This window comes from Ixodes scapularis, unplaced genomic scaffold, assembly GCF_016920785.2.
Source record: "Ixodes scapularis isolate PalLabHiFi unplaced genomic scaffold, ASM1692078v2 PGA_scaffold12__126_contigs__length_90152505, whole genome shotgun sequence".
NCBI lineage: Eukaryota > Metazoa > Arthropoda > Arachnida > Ixodida > Ixodidae > Ixodes > Ixodes scapularis.
Genome location: NW_024609838.1, coordinates 39,571,853 through 39,592,416, shown reverse-complemented (window position 1 = coordinate 39,592,416; position 20,564 = coordinate 39,571,853). Strand labels below are relative to the sequence as shown.

Here is a 20,564-nt window from a genome sequence, read left to right as displayed (position 1 = left end):
CAAGTCAAGGCAAATAGAAATGCCCTACTCTTCTCCACGACCATTAAGAAGTGGAACGCTGCCGGCTTTGATGGATGCAAAACGATATATTTGAGAAAGGAAAACGCCATTATTCACGACGCCGCCAACCGCTTCGCGAGCGACGCGTGGCTCGCGAACGTTCGGGCGCTTCGCACAGCCTTCGCTCTTCTCGCACGTTGCTTGCGTGGTGCTTGCATCGACGCGAGGCCCCGCAGTTTTCTGTTGACCCGCTGAACTCCGCTCGGAGAGGTTGAGCGGGAGAAATCCTCCAAGCCTCTGCGGTGTAACGTCGACCGAGCTTATACTCCATCCACCCCTTCAGAGGACAGTGCGGTGGACGCTACGTTACTTGTTTGACCAATCACACGGCTATCTTTTCGCCCCGCGATTACGCTCCCGTCCATACCCACGCGCGCAGAGAGCGTGGGGCAAGTCGTGAAAACCGCGGCGAATGCCTAGTTCCCACCGCACTGTCAGCTTGAGGGGGGTGAACGGTGTACAGGACGAGTTCGGAACCCGCACCGCCACTTTGAAAAATGCCACGTGCGAGAGGCCAACCAGTTTCGCTTCAAACGTGCAACTACAACGCGCTGCTGCGCAGCCGGGCCAGAAAAGATATAATAAAAATTGCTCGCGGGCGAGCACAAAAAAAAAACATATTCGACCTAATTCATGTAAAAAAATAAAAAAAACTCCGACAGAGGAAAACATATCGGTCAGTTTATGTGCCCAAGGGCTGGCGGGCTGCCACGGAGGGGTCGAGACAACGACGACGGTCTAGAAATCAAAACGTGCCGCGGTCTTGCGTAGCACGCGACCGCTTCCTGTCAGATCGAGATGAACGGTTATTTCCCGATTACGTTCAAGTGTTACAACTTGCCCGACAAACAAGGCACTATTTCGTGGTTATTGCTCTCGGTGGACGCTCGAAGAAATCCGGTGCGCCTACCTTTTCGCGAAGCAGTCGATAGAGAGAATCGCCGCAACCTATACGGAAGCAGCTCGGCGAATCACGAGGCTAGAAATACGCATGTCTATACCAGAAAAAAAAGTCTGGGGTATGACACTGGGCATGACCTAAGCACTTAAAACGTCTTGCTCAATGTCTCAACTCAAATGGGCGTTTGTTTTGCTTTTTTTACGTTTAGACTTTTTAGAATCGACATTGGTCGAGCTCCCTCCGTAGCTGGAAATTTAAAACAGCGCAAACGAGGAGGGATCAGATGAAGAAAGACAGCCGCAGCGCCGTGTCTGTCTTTATCTGGTCCCTGGTTTGCGCCGTTTTAAATGTCATACCAACTCGCCCCAGCTTCAACTTCAGCAACGTCCATTTTTAGTACATTGTGCCCTTTTAATTGCTTCGCGGTTCACAGCACGCTGTCTGTGTCTTCATTTAGTTCCTCATTCTTTGCGCTGTTTCAAATTTTCAATTATGTCATAAAAACTCGCCCAAGCTTCACGTTTAGCATCCCTCCGTAGACTAAACGACTGCACGGCTCTCACAAGTGCTGCGCGAGTAGGTATAGTTGCACTGAATTTCTTAGGGTATACAGCGACACCCAGAACCCAACAGTGACCGTATGTCACCAATATCGTCGCGAGTGGTGGCTTAAGAGACCGCACACGTCACGACTCATTACGCAGAGCCACTTGCAACGATCCACGTTCTGGAGAATCTCACGCGGCACATAGGTTCCGAGAAGACGAAGGTGCGTAATTTGTACGTCCCATTGCTTGCAGATCATAAAAATGCGTGGCTCACTCGGCCAGGTGCTGTGCGTGACAAAATTACGGTTTGAAGGCACGGCTATGCGTGATAGCCAATTTGCGAAGAAACTATGCGCGCCACCGTGAGAGATAGCGAGGATCCCCTTCCCCACCTCCAGCGGAAGAGGTGGCCGGCGGAAGAGGTGGTCGGCGGGAAGAGGTGGTCGGCGGGAAGAGGTGGTCGGCGGGAAGGGGTGGTCGGCGGGAAGAGGTGGTCGGGTGGAAAAGGTGGTCGGGTGGAAGAGGTGGTCGGGTGGAAGAGGTGGTCGGGTGGAAGAGGTGGTCGGGTGGAAGAGGTGGTCGGGTGGAAGAGGTGGTCGGGTGGAAGAGGTGGTCGGGTGGAAGAGGTGGTCGGGTGGAAGAGGTGGTCGGGTGGAAGAGGTGGTCGGGTGGAAGAGGTGGTCGGGTGGAAGAGGTGGTCGGGTGGAAGAGGTGGTCGGGTGGAAGAGGTGGTCGGGTGGAAGAGGTGGTCGGGTGGAAGAGGTGGTCGGGTGGAAGAGGTGGTCGGGTGGAAGAGGTGGTCGGGTGGAAGAGGTGGTCGGGTGGAAGAGGTGGTCGGGTGGAAGAGGTGGTCGGGTGGAAGAGGTGGTCGGGTGGAAGAGGTGGTCGGGTGGAAGAGGTGGTCGGGTGGAAGAGGTGGTCGGGTGGAAGAGGTGGTCGGGTGGAAGAGGTGGTCGGGTGGAAGAGGTGGTCGGGTGGAAGAGGTGGTCGGGTGGAAGGGGTGGTCGGGTGGAAGGGGTGGTCGGGTGGAAGGGGTGGTCGGGTGGAAGAGGTGGTCGGGTGGAAGAGGTGGTCGGGTGGAAGAGGTGGTCGGGTGGAAGAGGTGGTCGGGTGGAAGAGGTGGTCGGGTGGAAGAGGTGGTCGGGTGGAAGAGGTGGTCGGGTGGAAGAGGTGGTCGGGTGGAAGAGGTTGTCGGGTGGAAGAGGTGGTCGGGTGGAAGAGGTGGTCGGGTGGAAGAGGTGGTCGGGTGGAAGAGGTGGTCGGGTGGAAGAGGTGGTCGAGTGGAAGAGGTGGTCGGGTGGAAGAGGTGGTCGGGTGGAAGAGGTGGTCGGGTGGAAGAGGTGGTCGGGTGGAAGAGGTGGTCGGGTGGAAGGGGTTGTCGGGTGGAAGAGGTTGTCGGGTGGAAGAGGTGGTCGGGTGGAAGAGGTGGTCGGGTGGAAGAGGTGGTCGGGTGGAAGAGGTGGTCGGGTGGAAGAGGTGGTCGGGTGGAAGAGGTGGTCGGGTGGAAGGGGTGGTCGGGTGGAAGAGGTTGTCGGGTGGAAGAGGTGGTCGGGTGGAAGAGGTGGTCGGGTGGAAGAGGTTGTCGGGTGGAAGAGGTGGTCGGGTGGAAGAGGTGGTCGGGTGGAAGAGGTGGTCGGGTGGAAGAGGTGGTCGGGTGGAAGAGGTAGTCGGGGGAAGACGTAGTCGGGGGAAGACGTAGTCGGGGGAAGAGGTAGTCGGGGGAAGAGGTAGTCGGGGGAAGAGGTAGTCGGGGGAAGAGGCGAAGGGGTAGTCAGTGGAAGAGTCGAAGGGGTAGTCAGTGAAAGAGTCGAAGGGGTATTCAGTGAAAGAGTCGAAGGGGTAGTCAGTGAAAGAGTCGAAGGGGTAGTCAGTGAAAGAGTCGAAGGGGTAGTCAGTGAAAGAGTTGAAGAAATTGCAAGTGAATTCAGTAGCTTGTCAGAGAAGCCAGTTAGAGAAATTACCCTTAAAAAGTACCGAGTTAAAAGGGTAGTCAAATTACGAATGCAGTGAAGTATATTCAACTAGAATCACAGTAAGTTGGAAAGGAGGCCAACTAAAAACGCACCAGGTAAATGACATCTGGTAGAAAGTACACTGACGCTCAATGGCAACGCACTTTCTGGGGGGTTAGCGATACTTCCGCTACAGAAGGCTTAATGACACACATCGCCCGAAGGACATACATGTAATATATTTATATATCGTTGTATATATAGTCGGAAACATCCACAAATGCACATACACTCGGAAATATCATGTAATCCGGCATCCCGGCCAAATTAACGACACAATTAAAGCCATTTTTTGTCAACGTGCCCGGAGGATTTTTACAACCTCGCGCGCAATCAGCTGACGCGATGCCCTTCCGACACGCAACGGCGAGAGACCAGCTCCGGTCGCCAAGAAGAAGAAACCCGCCTCCCGAGGAAAGCCCTTCAAGGACGACATTCCGGCATCGACAACCATGCGGTGTCCGACTTAAGCCAGTAGGTAAAGAACACGCCGCTGCCCTCGCACACTTTGTATTTTACTTGAACGTCCCAGCTTTCGAACAAGTACGTCCTTACACGAAACTATGGGGGTCAGGGCTTTTGAAAATGATTTCTCAAAAAGACGACCTCAAAAAGATGATGTTGCGGACGATTACGCAAACGGGGAAGATTGAAAGAGCAAAGCCAATGAGAATATAAAACGTAAAGGCGTACCGCGTAATCAACGAAAAAAAAAAAAAAAAGTGCGATTAGATTGCAAGTGTTTGTGATTCCATGCATCGCTGACCGAATATTTTAATGCACCGCAGTTCGGAGCACCTCGAGCGAAAGCTCGCGCTGCAGAACTCGGAGATTCTTGGCTCCCTACCCACCCCCGTCCGTTTCGATCTGGTGGAGAATCGTATCAGCGTGCAGTCGTTTATGACTACTGCATGATGCACGTTAAAGACTCCAGGCTAGCGGCGGTACTGCACCGGCTAAAGCTCTCATTTACAGCCGAGATACAAGACCCCCATTGAGGCTGACTAACTTCCTGCTGCCTAAACATACACACAACACAATTATTAGCACCATACACCGCGTGCCATGCCCAAATTACCTTGCCAAAACGTCAATGCGCATAGAAAAATAAAAAAAAGCATGAAAAGAAGATGGAAGCATAACTCATAACTTTGTATATTTATTATATTGGCAACCACTGGCCATTAAGAATCCTCGATGTGAAATTAAGGGAGCTGGAACTGATTAGGCAAGCGTCGAAGAAACGCCATCCGGCGGTCATTAAAAGACGATAAAGCATTACGCAAACACCTGCGCGAGACGATTAGGGTCCAAGAAAAGTAAAATCAATATAAAAACAAAGAGTCACTTTTTTACGCCACTATCAGCAGCAGCGGCATTCGCGTCTATGAATACCTTCAAACGGCGTGAAGCTGTAAGCACTAGAGCCTCGTCTTACTTTTGAATAAGTTACTGTTACAAACAAGAGTCTCATACAAGCGGCACATACACGTTGGGAGTAACCTATAGCTTTCCTAAATGACTCAGCATCACAAAACGGCTACAAAGGATATCTGCGAAGAAACACTACCGCGGAAAATGAATATTTACCGAGAAGCGTATTGTGTGCGCGCGAACTCACCTCCCCACTTGGAGGCGTACATAACTTCGGAGGAAACAAGGACAGGCGAAATAGCCGACGGCACTTGCTTTGGCTGCAGTTATGATAGCAGCAAAGACGTTCCTCCAACTCCAATTTGCACACCCGTCACCAGGTGGCGCAAGCCGCCAGCCGATTTAAAGTCTTCAGCCATATGACTCATCCGACCATCAATCCGTCCATTGCTCGGAACAACAAAAAGCTGATATGGTTATGTTAGCGCGCATTGATGGTTCCCTGTTTGCTTAGTGTGAAGTAGGGCCTTAGAAACTGCGCCATTCGCTCCAAGCCAATGGCAGCCCTAACCGAGTTACCAATCGACACGGTTCCGTCTAAGTAGAGAAGACAGAAACAACGGTTCATGCAACTTCAGACTCGTTCAAAGTCATTGCGGCCAGAACACCAAAGAAACTAAACATTCAAACCCAATGCAAGTGCAACCTCGCAAACCTGCTACTATCCTTGGCTGTATACTACTGAACGCAATCCACTTTAAAGACGGCAAAAATCTAATGAGTAATGATACGTCGGCGCGTGTCCCGACTCTTCTATATCATTGTCTCGTCCTCGCTTCGATCGTTCTTCCAAATGACCCATTCGAATCGCTTCGTGGCAGCTCAATGTCTACAACGCCTTATCACTCGTTCGATGTCCTTTGGGAGCACCTGGATACAACGGACACCATCTTTCAAGGACAAGCGTTACTGCGGCCTGCACCATCACTCTTTTCGGTCAGTGACGTCGTGGCGAGGGAAGTCGCGAACTTCGGTCGAAATTGAGGTTCGACTGTCTTTCGAACGTTCGGTATAAATCGAGGAAGTTCGACTTTTCAACAGCATTGCTCTACTTCTAAACAAAATATCAGAATAAAAAGAAATTATAAGTCAGTATATTTTAAGTTTAGGAAAAAAAAGAACGATTTACAATTTACAACCTGACATAAAAGCAAATATATTTAATATTTGAATTATTTAGTTTGCTTCTATGTCGGGTGGCGTCAGCTCAATCTCAATCTTCACGCACGCACATATTGTTCGAGCTTAAGTCGTGCTTTTGTCGAAATTTGATCTCAAATTTCGAAAGAATCAAACCTGGTTGAACTCAAACCTCGGCAGCTTCGCGATGTTCCGAGCCACGACTCTTCTCTGGTGGGCACTGCCAAACCTTCGTCGAATCGTCTTATTTCCTGTAAAGAATCAACTCACTTGATTTTTACATGAAATGGGTAGATTCAATAAGTGCACGAACAGAGATTGGAATCGAACAATGCTGCGTCATTCATACAGTGTTTTTTTTTTTTAATGTTTACTGCATATGCATGAAGATGCATTGATTAAGAGTCTTCCCAGTATAGGAGAACCCATGACATGCCAGCTCCCTTTGAGGTCCTGAAGCTAGGACGCTGTGCTACTCGGCTGGAAACAGTATTCGCTCGGGGTGTACAAACTGGCTCGAATCGAATTACGCAGGTCATCCTTAGCCTCAACAGTGCAAAGGGAACCGGCTGGCTTTGCCTCGCACCGTGAAGGCTATGAATGTTCCAACGCTATTCGATTGGAGCAACACTCCGCGCACGTTCAAAGGATCTTGTCACGCTTTGACCAGTGGCGCAGAGTAGAGCCAACGCTACCAAATAAGCGCCCAAGGTTCATCGGAACATCTGCCACTAAAAGAAACGTTCAAAATGGTTCCAATCATTCCCAGCCATACTGTTAGTGTACTCAACAGTCATTATGAATTTGTGCGCGCAATTGATCTTGATACCTCGAAACTAAGTTGCACATGATGCATGAAAAGTAAACAAAACTTCAAGCAAACATATGTTGTTGTTGTTGTTGTTTTTTTTAATTAGCGTGAGTTAGAAAGGACGACCACGAGCCAGATCAACCAATACGAGATCGGGTTGCGCCTTATCACCACTCTTGTGCGCCTGCGCGAATGTGTCAACAACCTATGTCAATAACTTGACGCAAAGGGCGTCACTGAGAGGCAGAACAGCCATCGTCGCGGATCGGCGTTCGCCCGAGACGTTAAAGGGCTCTCCAGCATGCGTACCTAAATGGAACTCGCCTGACACGCTTCAAATTAAGAGGAAAGGGCGAGGAGACGTGGGGGGGAGCGAGAGAAAGAGTTGGAGGCGTGAGTGGAGGAGGTCATCTTTGAATTGCTCTTTGAAGCTTTGAAGAGACGAAGAAATGGTGGCACGCAGGTGAATCATAGCGCTTAGAAACTCCAGCTTCGCAGCTGGAGTCTCGAAGAGAACTGAAACCGCCCACACCTCTTTCGCTGAATCAATTTCGGCAATGTCCCCGCACCTGGACGAGCATTTAAACGTGAGACCGCGTGGTTCCCACGGGGCCATTATCGGCATGCAAATTCGGTTTCTGGTAAAAGGAAGTATGGTACACCTTGCTTCGAAAAATTAAAACAGGCTTGAAAATAGCCCCCCCCCCCCCCCCCTTTTCTTTTCTCACCCGCACATAAACAGACTGTTTCTAAAAACAACGCTTTGTCTTGGAACTCTGACAGACCGAGATGTAACGGAGGGTTATAAGGGTTGCACAAGCAGAAAAGGGCCGTACTGTGCGTTCCGGCCCACATTGTCCACGGGTGTACATACACGCTTGTGAAACGAACAAAAACGATTTAAACGTATACATTAACTCACGTCTGCAAACAAACGGGAGCGCCCCTAGCGGCACACCCCTGGCTCCGCGCATGCGCGATGGGGTGTGGGCAAGAAGCGCCGTGTCCCGTATCAACAAAACTTTGGAATGGGATGTCGGCGTCGGTGTGACACCCCTTGCTCTTTTTCGCTGTGCAATTGTGGATTCTACGTCTTCCTAGCAATGTCTAGCTTCTTGAGCTGCCTCAGCGAAACTAACCAGCCGTTTTACACCGCAAAACTTTGTGTAAATATTGTGATGTGCGGTTATTCATTCCGCGTGAATGCCGCAGAATGGACGCTAGAGCCTGTTCAGATGACGAGATTCCGCTCGCAATTTTCAATCGCGACGTCGCTCGGGCTGCAAAAGCGTGGACGGTAGCAGCGATGATGCTCGACGTGGATACTGAACATCGCAAGCAGAATGGGACCAAGTGAATCAGGCATAACGAGTCGGTGATGGCCACTGGTAGCAATGACCAACATCTCCATGCCTCTACTGTTTATACCGAGCCTGGGCGATTCACACAGTTGCGTTGAGTCCGAACGACAGCGAGGGTTCCTATGGCAACAACTTTGATAAAATTCATCCTCGAGAGCGTTTTAGAATAATAATAATAATAATAATAATAATAATAATAATAATAATAATAATATATTTGCATAAAAAAAGCTAAAATGCTGGCGGCCTGCAGAAAAAGCTGCCATATGGACAGCTTGAAAAAGCCGAAGGCCCCCACACTGGCAGTTTAAGATAAGATGTCACGGTATTAGAACAAGAAATAATACCTAACATTAAGCACATTTCACTATAGCCTATGCAAACAAAGAAAACAAAAAACTAGCCAAAATAAAAAAAAAGACACATTTTTCCTGTTATTTATTTCCGCTACCCAAAATCGCATGGCATTCCGTTTCACCAGAAAACGCCCCGCAAATAACAAACAACCATCGACTTTTTTTTTTGTTAGTAGCTTTTTTTACGTGCGTGCTCATCAATTGGTCGACATCCTTTCTTCGTGCGCGCTTGACTAATCCATCAAACACAGCTAGGCTGTTGAAACTAAGCCTATTTTTCCACTCGACCAAAAGACAGTTTCGAGGGGGAAAAACAACAACAAAAAACAGTCTTGACGCTGCTGAAGTTAAATGAACGCAGGAGCGTTCACCGAATGCAGGTTACTCTGTTCGAGAGTACTGCGGACGATGTCATCAACGGCTTTCCATTTAAGACAGTCTGAGACAGCTATGCATGGAAGCACACGAGCATCCTACTGTTCTCCTTTGGGAGAATATGGGCGTGCTTCAACGGCAAGATGCACATCTACCATTATTCCTACACGATATAACCCACTCCTTACCAAAAAGGAGAAGAAAAAACAGTACAACTTTTCGTTAACTGGATTACGGAGCAGGAAATCTAACTGGATTTCTTGTTGGAAACCTGAAATCTAGTTTGCAGACAATTTCGGTAGGGAGCTGGTATTCATATGACGCCATATTGGGGCACCCAATTATCGTCTGCTCAAAAGACACTCTTGATGGCATGAATTGAAGGTTGCGGACGCTCATCGTTAGCACGGGCGCAACCGCAACGGACTCATCTTTGGCCGCCGATGAATTTCAGTGTTTACTTTTCTGAAATCCGGTGGGTACCTTTACGTCATAAGTTTTAATTTTCTTTTTTTTTTTTTTTTTCCTACAGAAGAATACATCATTTTAGGATATCTCCGGTTCAGGAGGTTCTGGTACCAAAATGTGTCAACACGTGCTCAAGCAAGCGCGGGCACTCCCTCGACCAGGGATGTTTGACTCTTTCAGTCCTATTGTGGATTATCTATTTTGCACCCCAGGTCGTCACGATTTTCTACCCTGCTTTCAAAACCGCGCACTGTTTCATCCTCCGATTCCTAAAACCCCGCCTCCTGCCAAATGAAGCGACTTATCTCAAAAAATGATGTATTCGTTGACGGGAGCGTAACTCACGGCGAGACTAATTGACCCTTTTAAGAGGTCGTCAGTTCAGGAGGTTCGGGTATGAAAATGCGTGAGCACGTGATCAAGCGAGTTCACGTATTTTCATACTAGAACCTCCTGAACATTTTAGGCTCGAATGCTGTACAGCGCTTTCTCGAAATATGAATTCAAAACAGTACACACCATTTTAATCATTATACATCGTGCAAAACGCAAAAAGAACAGACACAGGGAAGAAGACACACACACACACACACAGGCGCCTGTGTGTGTCTTCTTCCTTGTGTTCGTTTTTCTGCGCCTTGCACCATGCTTCATAACTAGCCCAATTACAAGTATTTCTACAGTGCCTTTCTAGTGCCTATCGCTCGGGCGAAAAAATGCCAAGTCACCGTGGACGCATGCGCAGCTGTCTGATGCTCCGCAGAAGAGAGATGTGCATGTTCAAAACACGTTCCAGAGTCCAGTAGAGAAAGGTGGCCGCGCGCAGGCTACAATTATATACTTTTTTTATTTACAAGGTAAACGTACGCCAGCCCTCTGCCTGGTTAGCTAGGAATAGACATTAAGCGAAAAATAGGGACTACTACACCAATTATCTGAGTACGTCATTCCTTGATCATTAACTATGAGCCTGTATTGTGGGCTCGGGTCCCATCATATGCCTCGTGCCCAAAAAATGGCGACCGCCAAGGTTGCTCGATTACCTTTTGAAAAGTGTCGATTCAAAGGGTCTGCACATACGACAAAAAAAAAAAAAGACGACAGTCACAAATAAGTTTTTCAGACCAAATCACTTCACGACAGTGCATCACATTCGGCTATCCAGCATCATCATTTCCTCAAAACAAGACAGAACCGTCACGTAGTCCAGCCTGAAAATAAACCTTTCGAAATAACAGGTCACCAGAAGATTACGAATACTCCAACGACACGTCCGGTCGTCAGTCAAAGAAATAAAGAAAATATTATCGAGAAGATACGCTCTGCAGGTAATCCTGATTAGCTGCGACAGCAGGACCGAACTCAACAGCACCCCTCAGCCCCCGAAAACCGTAAATCGGGATATCCAGAGAAAAGCCAGCCCTCATCCGGAAACGAAGGACCGGATAAATGGTAGCCACACGCATTACTGATAGGGGTCCAACTTCGGCGGCTGCCTCTTTCCCGCCACCACGGCTTCCGGCGCGAAACCCCTCGCGATACCCAGAAAAAGATACCAACAAGACGCGGGGGCATCGAACAGGATGGCTTCGAAGACCTACGACCAAAAACAAAGAAACAAGCGGCTGCGAGAGGAACGAGGCAAGTAAATAAATTACGAAGAGACTACTTAATCCGGCTCAGACAGTCGTAGATTGACCTCGCCGGAGGATCTCAAGAAGGTACCAGAGGGGGGAAACGTCCACAGGGGAACACGTCCTCAAAGACTAGCCGGCGGCGAGAAATTCTTTCGCGGTGGATTCCTCGTTTTTTTCTAGGGCGGCAGACGCGGAGATTTCAAAATACTCCAGAAGAACGGCACGCACGCACACGGGCAGACTCGGAAGACGACTGACGCCAGATGCACTACTCACGTACAAGAAGGCCGCGCTACTCCATGCAGTTCGTCGAAGTGGCATGCGGGGGAGATCGTGTCGATGCAGAAAACGTTTCGTCTCTGATCAGCGCCCGAATTACAAGTGAGGAAGGAGCGACAGTGCGGACTGTGACGGGGATTCAAGGCTGTACTGAACTTGTCCAAGACCGGCTCAGCGGCTGGTAGGCACAGCGGACCGACTCAAGACCGGCTGGTCCACAGCAGGCAGGCCGGCAGGCCGGCGGGCGCCCGCTACAAACCAGACCGGATTTCGTGTTGTTATATCGAACGCGCACGTTGCAGTCAGGTCAGTCAGTCGCGAAATCGCAAAGTGGAGCAAGAAATCCTCGTGTGTGTCGCCAACGCTCGTTTGTCGGAACTACCTGACTTAATTGCGGCGGTGGTCCGAAATAGCCGGTGATACCGAGACCCGGCATACTTAATTTCTTCCCGTACTGCCCAAAAATAACCTCCGGCGCGCAAAAGATAAATCGTGCCGACCGAAATATCATTCGTCTAGCTCGCTCGCGAAGGTCTGACCTGTTGACACTCGTAGTGACAGAGTACACACATTCCGCCGGAGGACCAATCGAAGGAGGGTACGCGAAGGGTTGAACCGACTCAAACTTGTTTCTTGTTGCAGGCTGTCGTCTCTTTTGTGCACCCCGGAGAAGCATGGATTCGGGAAGGGCCTACTTACCGGTTAGCTGCACGTCAGATTCATGTCCTGGCAGCGTGCGACGACGGTGGTAACATCCAGGCGTTTTGTAGCCGATTAGACACAGCCCGTGGACAGTAGCACACACACTCTCGACACTCCCACCAGCTCACATCTGAGCGCTTGCCGGGCTCGCCGACACCGACCGAGAAGAAACACGCGCCATCTTCCGTGGCGGCCTCTCGCGCCGCCGGCTCCAAACATGGAACGATCGGAGCGCCGCCGCTGCGCGAAAAGAGGCGCTGCCGGCGCTACAGACGGAGCAAGCGAAGCAGACGACGCGCAAAACCCGCAAACATCCATGGGCGCAAAAGAAGCCACCTTGTTGTGATGCAGACAGCTGATCATGACGTGTTATCTCTTTGTGATATCATGGCAGAATGCTTTCGCTGATCATGACTATATGACTCAGGTTAAAGATCCGAATTTACCAGTTCGGCGAACACCTTTGCTGCAGGTAGTACTTTCTTATTTTTCTTTTTTTTCTTCTGAGTTTTTTGGCGGCGTCCTCAAATACACAAAAAACAAACAAAAAAAACTAACACCAAATAAATTTGTTGTTGCTGTTTTCTTTTTTTTTTTTATGTAGTGTGTTGTACACATTTCATTTCTCTCGGAGAAGCATCTGTCCTGAGGTGCTAGTATCAAGATCGAAGACTGTGCGGGCAGTAAAATTCAAACGGCAAATCGGTGACGTTATGTATAAAACGGGTTATTCGGCTGATCCACGGTTCCAAACAACATGGCGGCTGCGGCTAGCCAGGGGCGCAGCCATCTTGTTTGGGTCATCCGTCATGTCGGCAACCGGCGGCGGCAACTGCCTGCCGCCTTCACTCGTTCCCTACCCTCCGCCGCCGGTGCAACGTGCTCCCTCATTTCCTGGCAGTGAAAACAGGTTTCCCTTCGGCAGTGCTCTGTGCCCCTTGTCGCTTCTCTTCTTATTTTCCCTTCCTTCTTTGTTTCTGGCCTTGGCGTGACGCCAGCCGGCCATACTCTGTTTTACCTACCGCTGCGTACCCTACGAGCCACCCAAGCGAATACATTGCCGTGTTAATGTCACGTGCCTTTCGTAAAGGGCGCATGGAGCGCGGAGTCACGTGATAAATTCGCAGCTTTGGATTTGTTGAGATGACTCGTAGCCTTCGCTGCGGTTCATCGTAGGATGAAACGAAGTTTGGCCAGTTGCCTTTCTCCTCTCAGGATGCGCGTGTTTCTTTCTTTTTCTCCCTTCTTCCACGGATAATCAAACTCTTGCCGCGCGGCGGCCGTGTTTTTAGGCGGATGAGCCCCGTTTTCACGAAGAAGCGAGAGAGAAAGAAGAAGGGTGGCGAGCTCGTCCTCGTTTTTATTTCCCACTGTCTAGGGCCAAGGAGTCAGCGTACGTAGAAACGACGGAGGAGCCAAGGCGGAATGAAGTGATGGCTAAATTTAGGAGTCTGTGTTTGCGAGTTTGTGTGTGTTTTTCTTTCGCGTATTTTGCAGGGGGTCTACGACGAACCTGCGTCTTATGTCATCTTCCGTTCGGAAGTGCTATCAGAGTTTACTCCGCGTCTCTCCAGGAACAAACATTGAAAATGTACGATATTATAGAGGCTGCAGCGTGTCGAATTTGTATCTTGCTTCCGTGTCCGTCCGCTTGTGACAATAAAGCTGAGACGCACCGAGTCTAGGATAAATATTTTCGCAAATTACATCGCTCTATTTTGTGTGTGTGTGTGTGTTTTAAACAAGGCTGGAGACGGCAGTAAGGTTGTTATAGTTATGCCACGAAATTAAAGTATGGTTAAATTACTTTCTACAGTGGAAGTAAATGCGCAGGGAAGGCCGCGAACACACCATCGGCGCTTTTCAGATTGTTCTTTATTGTCGAGTATCAAATGTTGCCGTCGGTGTTAATGACCTGAATGAGCATTTTCCACCGCGTCATTACCCTCGATAATAGCCTGTCCACACCAAAAGAAAGAGAAGAAAGTCTGATGATCATTTCATCGCGCTGTGGCGCTCTGAACTTCCTTCCTTTAAAATGTGGTAATCAAGAGACCGTTTACTTAATGGTACAAGTGTGGTAATTTAATTGCATTACTTTATAGCTTTTTAGGACAGATCACTGCGTTTTTCAGTGTGCTTCGACAGACAGGAAACTTGTCTGACGCTAAGTTCGATTATCTGTCATTAATGCTCTGAGCTAAGATGTCAGATGATTTCCGCAATATGTGATAGATTCAAGTTAAGTGGCTTTCCTGATAAGGACAACTCCGCTCCATTGCTGCGAGAAACAACACCAAGGCGATTTAAATGTGACGGAAACGGACACATGATGTTTATTTAGAATTACGAAATCGAAATTTCGCAGCTTGGAATCCTAATATATCAAGTTTATTGGAATATTTTACATTAAAATATTTGTAACACTCCCGGAAATGTAGAGTTCTGAAAGGTAGCGTCACGATGTAACTATTTTTGAGCCTATTACGTGAACACCGTACTAAAAATTTACACTGACACTTTTATTCTGGTTAATTCTAGGCTTATATCCAAGTCTTATCGCATCATCTACAGACCAGCACCCCTCTGTAATTAATGCGTGTATCTTTCAGTCCTCGCTTTTGCGCTCACTTTTAAAACCACGAATCAATAGCCAATCGCCCACATTTTAATCCTTCTGCGCGAACTAGTGTCTATGTCGAGACGCAGGGCAGGAAAATACACTATTTCAAAGTATACCACGGCGCTTCTTTCTTTTTTTTTTTAAATTTAGGTATATATTTAGGCTTTCATTTAACGAAGAAAATGGCCGCATTCATGGGTTCTTCTATTCCTAGTTAAAGAGCTCCCCGAAGAGCCCCTATCTATCCTCATCTATTCAAATACCACCTCGCCTTGGAACTGCCGCAAACCAAGAAAGAAAAGCGGATTGCGGCGGCGGCCGAGAAACGAGACCTTGAGTGGCCTACAGGTGCCGCCTTTTCCCCTGCATAAGCCGCACGAGCGAAATGTTCGACTGCCGTTGTTTTTGTCATACATCCACAGGCTGTTTATAAAAACAATCCCGCGTACGCAGAAACTAGGGGTGTCGCGAACTTTTGTCGAACCAGATTTTTAGGTCGAACTTTCGGGGTTCGACTGGGTCGAACCGGTTCGACGAACCTTCGACCTTTTCAACAGATTCGACCGGTTCGACTTTGTGGACAGTGTGGCCAGACCTTGATACAAGCATGTCTAGGTTTGGAGGATGTTTTTTTAAGAAAAGGGTTATTTTATTTTATAAACGGTTGCAATTAAAAGAAACTAATTCTAATCATTGAAGAAGTTAATAACTTAATTTTTTTGTACTGTATTAAGTGAAATAACCAATCAGCGCTGCCCTTAATTTATCCATTAGCTATTACCATCCAATCCAAAGCCAACTGGCCAGCCTGTCGCGCATGCGCACACGAGTCGAACCTCAATACAAGGTTCGTCGAATTTTCCACTAAAAGTTCGAAAAAGTCGAACCTGGTTGAACTCGAACCTCGGCCGGTTCGCGACACCCCTAGCAGAAACTGAATTGGCGTGAGGCGAAGCGCACTGCGCATGCGCGGTGCCGACAGCAGCGCCACCACAGCGTGGCGTGGCGTCGGAGAGAATTTATTTTTGTGTATTCGCGACTCGAGCAAAGCGGACGGCGCCTAGCGGAAAAACACTGAACTGGCCGGAACAGCTGTCCTTTCGCAGTGTCTGCTGTTTCTCTTTTTGAGGGCTTCCGTGATTGCGTGTAGTCGGCGGTTGGCGCCCGATGGCCACCGAAGTTTTCTGAGGAAAAATGCGCTGGCTTGTGTTCCCACAAACGAAAAGGGCAGCAAGGACACGACCGCAGGGAAAGCCTCGAGTCATAATGGCCTTGCGAATAAGATGCTCTTTGCATTGATTTTTTATGTTGTGTGGGACGGACGTACAGTTGTCCCGGTGACTTTATCGTTACTGTGGTGTCAGAGCGTTGTCTAGGTCACTCGGGGGTAGGAATGCAAACTACGTAACCTAATGAACCAGACATTTTGCGGTTATGGACTGTCATTAGCGCGGTAGAAGGGCAGGTATAGTCCTTCCATCGTTTCACCGAAGACTGCTAGGCCTCTGGAAGCTCGTTTACACCAATACCAACACACCGCCGCAGGTTTTGAAGCATAGAGTATAGAAATCGGAGCGAACCATATTGGAGTCGATGCCTGCTGGCTTAAAGCCCAGCGTTGGTCGTTGAGCTGGAGCATTGCGCGGCACGACCTGTTTTAGGCCTCTAGGTTTGTCGAGAGTGGCGGCCCCTATGGATCGCTGGAGTTGTGAATGGGGAAGGTATGGCGATCGCATGCTTCACCTGCAGCGGCCAAGAGCGGTCGCACGCTTCATGTCTCATCTGCCCATATCACCATATATGGTACCACTTCTAAGCTGGCAGCATCGCAACAGCAACAAGGTCCACGTCATTCATTGCAGGTCGGGTTCTAGATAAAACTGAGTAAACAAAAATAAATAAAATATAAGGGTTCGTCTTCCCATTTGCGGCTGGACAATACATCTACAAGGAGGGATAAAATACTTCATCTGACCATTTTAGTTAGAATTATCTTTTCTTTTGTTTTTTAGCTTCAGCGCAAGGTGGCGCTGCTTCCGGCATAACGATTATGCTGCGCGTTATAGGTATGAATCGCGGAACCGTTCGTACCTGTGCAATCCTCACACCTTCCGTTTTAGCCCATTATAGCATGGTCAGTATCATAAACGTAATCATTTTCACACCACCATGTCGCCATTTTCAACGACAAAATCATCAGCAAAATAACGTTGTTATTATATTCTTGTCATTATCAGCGCAACCTTCATCTCATCATTGTTCTTCATTCTCAACGTCGTGTCATATTAACTGCTTCATCATCCTATATTGTACAGACCACATTCTTACAATTGTTTCGACATTATTGCGGTAAGGTTGCCATCATTGTAAATCTATAAAGGGCATCAGCAATGTTAAATTAACCCCACTAACACTAGCAGCACCGTCGTAATTTTCTATCTTGTGATAGTTTGATTTTATTGAAAAACAAATTATGTTCAGCAGAAGGGGAACAGGGCAAGCAAAGTCAAAGCAGTGGAAATGACCGAATCGCGGGACGATTAATCATTATCAAAAGCATTACATGCACAGTGTGTTTTTTTTTAACGTACAACGTCCTTTAGCTAGGCGTTCGGCATTTCGTGAAGGCCAGTAAAAGTGAAGCCTGGATAAAAGCGTGGCCGCAAGGCTCGACACTGATTGGTTGAAGGGTGAATGGGAGAGGATGAGTGAGGTGCTCGACGCTGATTGGTTAGCGAGGAGGTCATGTGACCAGAGGGGTAGACGAGGAAGAGCTGGACTCTGTGCGCACTGAGGGAGACGAGCTAGAGAGTATGGAAGGCTCTGGAGGATCGCCAGGTTTATCAGCCCTATTAAAGGCAGTATGACTTCACTCTAGGAACAACTGTAAAGGTTTAACGCGTACATATGGTACGCGTTAAACTATTTGATGAAGAGCGCCGTGAAGGTAGGCGTCTGGCGTCTCTCGCTAAACGTTTGTGGTGCTAGTACGTTTCACGTATGCAGCACAATTACTTGGCGATTTGCCATAAATTATTTTAGGCTTAAAGATTGTTAAAAAAATGGGGGGGGGGGGGGGGGGGGATCAGTAGCCCACTCGGTCACCAATCCCCCCCCCCCCCCCCCCCTCCCAAATATTGGCGATGGTAACGAATCGAAAATGCTACTTCCTGAGCCTCCGCCGTCGAAGAGCTCTGGCGATATCGTTTTGCTTTTTCGCGAAAAGCGATTTGGGATAACGTTTAAAATAACTGGCAACAGTGATTTTAAGCAATAAAATGGTTAAAGTATCGTCACCTTGACGTGTTGCTGATTTAGTGGATGGAGTCAAAACCATTTATTTAAAACCTATTATTTGAACACCAATCAGTCGTCATCATCCACGACGTCATCGTCAACACCGCCATCGTCCCATTCCCAAGTATATGGTGCGTTCCCGCTCACATGACTTGCACGTGACATCACCGCCCCATGCTGGTGGTCATTTCTTCTCGTTAATCTGGCCGAAAAAAAGCAAATTCGATGGAGGGCAGTGTAGGCTGCTGAACATACGCCATCGGCAGCAGGTTTACCGCAATGGCAGCCGATGTGCCGTCGGAACCAGCCATCTGCATGGCTTGCGTTGACGTCACATCCTCTGTCATGGCTTTGCTGCTGAGCGTGTAACTTCTTCAGCCGCACATTTCGCATAACCAATTTCTTTTTTCCGCAAAAAAACGCATAGAAATGGCCACTGGCACGGCAGCATGACGTCATGTACGAACCATGCGTACATCGGTGACGTTGACGTCTGTGAACTCGTTACTCAACGCCTCGTACACGGAACAGAACACGGTTATCAATGCCTGCCGTTGCAACGGCCTCCAACCGCCGGTCTCTCGGGTAATTGGAGCTGGGAATCCTTCAGCAGGCAGCGGCGGTGGGGAGACGACACGCTTGGAACCCAAGGCACGTCAGGCGCCCTGTGGAGCGACCTTATTGCGCAAGCCGACTTTACAACGACGGCGACGAAACGACACTTTATCTGCTCCTCTCTATTCTCGTGCGTCCGTTGTCTTCACCACACGTTTTCTAATCCTGGTACAAGGCTGTAAAACGTAACCTCGCGATGACGACGCAGCAGTCAACCCCTGCTCCCCTCCGGGCTATAAACGGCGACACTGCCTTATCAAACTTGTTTGCAGAATATACAAGCGCAGCTGATGAACTGCCGCTTATATTATACACTGACCAGCGTAAATACTGTTGGGACCGAGTGGTGTCCGTCGACAATATTGGGCAGGCTAGTGATTTCATGCGTCGACTGACCCCCGCAACGGGCCATACGTAAAAATATGGAAATCGCTGTATGCGCATACGGGGATGTCGTACACGAGCCCAAGCAGGACGTCTATAGCAGCCGCCATGTCTCTGCAAAGCCTAAGTTTCCTTCGCGCGCATGCTTCACGTGCTTGCACTCAAGGATGGCCAGCACCCAGGTACGGTTTCCGTTTTGGAGAGCGAAACACGCACCACACGTATGGAGATATCAGGTTCTGTACGTCTATAGACGCCCGAAAGCTCTAAGCAGTGCTTTTAAACACAAGATTTTAAACACAAGATTAGAAATGCAGCATATTTAGGCATTACACTATATCCCACCTAAAACTTGTAAAACACGTAAAAAAAAGGACTGATTTACTTTGCAGCGAGAAGACGATGTTTCTGATCAAGCGGAGCACTCAAGGGTCGCCAGAAAACTGTCTTCATGTTTTTTTTTTTTGTTTTTGTTTTTTGGAGAGGTGGAAAGACATTTTTTATCGTTAGTTTGTCTATGCTCCGCTTTGCCTCACAAAGGGACGCAGCGGGCGCTCATCCCAGCCAATCGATGCGCCGCGAACTTGTCACGTGACTACTCGCACCGAAGGTCCCGTAACCTTCACACGGCACGGGATTGGCTCCGATGACTCGTAGCGTCAGCTGCGGTTCGTCGTCAGGTGAAACGGACTATATGGTACGAACTCCATATAGGTCCATTAGCGCCTCCCTGCTGTTTGCCGTCCGTGTAGACTTTCGTCATGCCACCTCGCAATTTGAGCGGCAGCGCGTGGCGCAATGCGTCAGCCTCGTGTCACGTAATACACGTAATGCTGTCCCGAGGAACCGACGGACTAATCGAACCCTGACGACCAGTCACGTGACAAAACAAACTCGCTCGTCCGCCCATCAATCCGCCCTGAAATTGCGCAACAGAACGAGCTCCAACTGGAACCAGAGTTGCCCCCTACTATGGCCCCTTTGTGCTTTACGATGAACTGCCACCCACTCTACAAGAGCCATTCCAGCCAATGAATGTATAGTGGACTGAGCGCTCTGGCCAACCGTCGGCCTCCTTTACGTGACGCCACTATTCGTCACTGCGGAGGACTTGTTACCAGGAGGTGTTGGCTCCAGCGGCACTCTCATCCCAGAATAATCAAAGGCCCGTGCCCGAGCACAGCGACGTCATCGCAGCGAGATCGAGCGCAGACACGGATTGGGCACGAGTGCTGCGTCAGAGTTCGGCCGGGCTTCGCGTCCAATCAAATGAGTCGAAAGGCTCTCGGCGTCGGACTCGGGACCAATTGCCGAGTTGGAGCCGTTCGAGTGCGATGACGTCACCTAGGGGAGGCTGTTCGCAGGCTTCGATTCTTTTAGGCGGTGTTGGATCTTCGCCCCTCCCGCGGGTCACGTGACAACAACGGGGCATTGGATTGGTTTTGATGACCCGTTGCATCCACCGCGGTCCAGCATAAGGTGAAACGGAGTACGCGCGAGAGCGCGTGCTCGTGAAATGGCGACGGCGCCGTCGGCGTATTTTCTAGGTCAGGCAATCCAT

At 49.1% G+C, this 20,564-nt stretch overlaps 1 protein-coding gene across 1 annotated transcript in view; it reads right to left on the bottom strand.

Annotated features, from left to right (window-relative positions):
* LOC8053728 overlaps positions 1-12,291 on the bottom strand; it is a 161,048-nt gene extending 148,757 nt beyond the window's left edge. Inside the window, exon 1 of the mRNA XM_029976163.4 lies at positions 12,082-12,291. The gene's annotated coding sequence lies outside the window, so the exon portion shown is untranslated. The remainder of the gene's footprint in view (positions 1-12,081) is intronic.
* Between the last annotated feature and the right edge of the window lie 8,273 nt (positions 12,292-20,564).